Source organism: Phalacrocorax aristotelis, chromosome Z (assembly GCF_949628215.1).
Source record: "Phalacrocorax aristotelis chromosome Z, bGulAri2.1, whole genome shotgun sequence".
NCBI classification, from domain to species: domain Eukaryota; kingdom Metazoa; phylum Chordata; class Aves; order Suliformes; family Phalacrocoracidae; genus Phalacrocorax; species Phalacrocorax aristotelis.
The window spans coordinates 7948651-7952086 of NC_134311.1; positions in this window are offsets into that span (position 1 = coordinate 7948651).

Here is a 3436-nt window from a genome sequence, read left to right on the forward strand (position 1 = left end):
ACCCTGTGCCCTGGGCTTGGGTCTCCTGCCTCCCTCACCTTGGTCCAGCCTCCAACCCTGCTCCTGGCTTGACTTTTACATTTGAGCCACCCTTTGACTTTCCAGTTTGTTGGTAATGCTTCTTAGCCAGGCTATGGGCTTGTTGCAAGAGCTGTGTTTTCTCAGCGTCAATCACTGTGTGCATTAACTTCAACACAGCTCCAAACCCAGTTCAGGCTTGGCACACATAATTTGGCTTATGTGTCCAAGCTTGAATCTCTCAATATATATAATTAAGCTCCTGACTGGCTGAGAATCACCTAACGTCTGTTTTCCTTGCCTCTTCTCTTCTTCTGCGTCTTCAGCCTATATTCCTCTCATCCAAAGTTCTTTCTCTTCCTCTACCCTGTAGATGCCTCGAAAAAGGTCTGTCATTAATACTAACAATTTGGTAGTGCACAGGTCAAAGGATCTGCACCTTTCTGAGAGTCTTTGGTTCCCTTATGGTGCAAATACAAAACAACACAGTTTATTCCCATCACCCCAGCCATTTAGACAAGGTATTTATTGTTAGAGCAATATTTGTATGGCAGTTTCAACACAGAAGAATGTGTTCACTCTTGTATAGAGGCACCTCTTGCAAAGTCAATGTCCATTTCCTGGTGGAGCTGAGAATACAGTGCCACTTTTTGCTTGTCCTGTAATGGTAAATTCTGCTCCAGTTCTCACCCTGCATGAACTGCCTGATGGACCACTGGTGGGCTTTGATGGAGGATGACCTGAGGGTTTACTTTTGCTGATCCCTAGTCACTGATGTATTTGTCAAGAAGATTATAAAAGTACTTGAGGCAAGGTATGTAGCTCTTCTTGGAGTACTTAATCAAAAAAATTCCAAAAATTTATAGAGAATTAGTATCTGAATCTATCAGGAAAGAGTTTTATTGGCAGAAGAGGATCTCAGCAATGCAGAATTGGTGGCATGGGGAAACTAAATATGAGAAGGCAAGAAGAAACATCATATGTCTAGGGTTAGTGCAGCAAACCTGGTTTTTAATCTTTGATATCTTCTTATTGGATCATAATCTGTACGATTCTCTCTTTTTTTGTTTGACAGCCTTTCAGGTTGCTTATTTCCTGCTGCAGCCATTCACCAGGGCATGTCCTCCGCGAACAGTGCAGCTTCAGTGTTGCTGCCTTTAAGCTGTCATTGAAGGCTTACAGGAACAGACCTCCCCCACACCTCCCCACATCCCCACATCCTCCCAGCCCTGGGATGTACTCAGCTTGGAGATAAACGTGGTCCAAGCAGAGAGCAAACTGGTCTGAGGACTGTAATGATGGAGTGGGGCTGAGTAAAGATGTCCAGCATAACGTTAGTAGATATGTGACTGTCACATGTGACTGACAAACGCAGTTCTCTCAACTTCACATAATACATCATGCCTCAGCCCCCCTGACAGTCTTGGTGGCCCTGTCCAGGATGTTGCAGTTTGTCACTGTCTTTCCTGGACATGGTTCTTCAGCTGAAGTTGCACATGTACCAAATGGAGGGGTTATAATCATACCCCTCAAGCCGTTGACGACACTCAACATTTAATGCAGCCTGGTATGGTCATACTGCTGACTCATGTTCGAGTTGCTGTCTACCAGGACCCTTAGTCCTTGCAAAGCTGCTTTCCCCCCACTTGTCTCCCAGCTTGTGCTGTTGCACGGAGTTGCTGCATCCCAGGTGCCTCTGCCCCTGTTGAACTTCATGAGATTTCTGTCAGCCCATTTCTACAGTCAAATGCGCTCTCAAGAGCAGCCCTCTCTCCAGTTTATGAGGTACTCCCTTTTATTTAGCACCAGCAGTGACTGGCTGACTGTGTAATGCACCCTGTCATCCAGGTCATTATTAAAGGTATTAAAGCAGTATCATCAGCTCCCATATCAACCCCTCAGGAATGCTATTATTAAATGGCTGCCAGCTGGACTTCCTACCACTGCCTATCAGCAGTTTGCAAGTCAGCAGGAAAAAAGCAAGTGGAGTCTATAATCTGAGCACATTTGGCCTCCAGTCGAGTTTTGTGTTTGATTGTTTTGGAGGTCTAACAGTGAAGTCTTTCCAGTTTTACTTGTTTGCCTTCTACGTGAAATCAGCAGGAGTCTCTTTCCCTTCCCCAGAATTACTATTATTAACCACCATTTAGAAAGTCGGTGGCAAAATATTAGAGAATGTACCCAGCATAGAAGAGGAAGAAACAGCAATCATACGGAAGATCCAGCCTACTTCATATACAACAGCTCTCCTTCTGAGCAAAAGCACACCATGCTGCTGGTTTCCCAGAGCTCCTAAGTCACCATCTAGCTCTCAACTTCCAGTTGTGATTTTTAAAGTGTGTAATTTGTTATGGCCTAGCTATCCAGTCACAGCTCTTCAGATATGACTTGCTGAAAAACCTTCTCAAGGCACTTTGCACCAGGCTGGGACTGTACAGCAGATGTCAGCAAGAGGTTTCTGATGGAGGATGCTTTGTTAGGGGAGTTCCTGCCACCTGAATTAAACTAGGACTAACACATATGTTCTCAATGTTTTCTCAGAGCTTACACTACATGAGTTTTATAAACTAAACTAACATTGCTCAAGGTGCTGCAACGGGCTCCAAAGCACCAGTCAGGACTCTACTGGACTGCATGTCCTGGACATACCCCTACATACAGTAGCCATGGGCGCCTCAACAGTGTCACTTTGCTGTTCACACAGACCTGAAACATTTTCTGCTGATACTACTCCCCACTCGACAGCAACACAGCACGTTCATCAGCGTATATTTTGACTATTTTGTTTTTTTCATGAGAACTGGTGTTTTGAGTGTGGTTACAGTGAACCACTGAATATGTTTCAATATGCAACAAAGAAGCAATCAGTGGGACTGTTAGCATCTGCTAGTGTTTCTTCCCACCAGGCTGCTCACCACATGGAATAGTGGTGAGCACAGAGATGCCTGTGGTGGAAGAGTGGTGATGCCTGGATGGAAGAGTGGTGAGTACCTCAGACGCCCAAGGGAAACAGCTGAGAAGTGACGTGGTGTGTTCTGTAGGAGTGAAAAAGTCTGAGTGTTTGGGGTGACATGGTAAAGAATTTTGTGTGCAGACCAGTCCTGGACAGAGAAGAGACGGCTCCTTTGCAGAGACACCACTGAGTTCCCGATGACAGGTCAAGTGGCAGACTTCAGAGGCTGAATGCACATGCAGCTGCCAACTCCAGTTAATTGTTGAACTCACCATGGTGTTCAGCGGTTGCTGAAAAAGCAAGGAGCACTTCACAGCACCTACCCCTCATGCTGGTAGATTTCAGCTGCCTGGACAGTCACTGGAAAGAAGTGCATCTGTGAATAAAAGTAGGGTGCTTGTAGGAGACTTCCTAAGTGTGGCCATAAGTGCAAATGCAGCTTAGAATTAAGGATCTGTGCTTTTT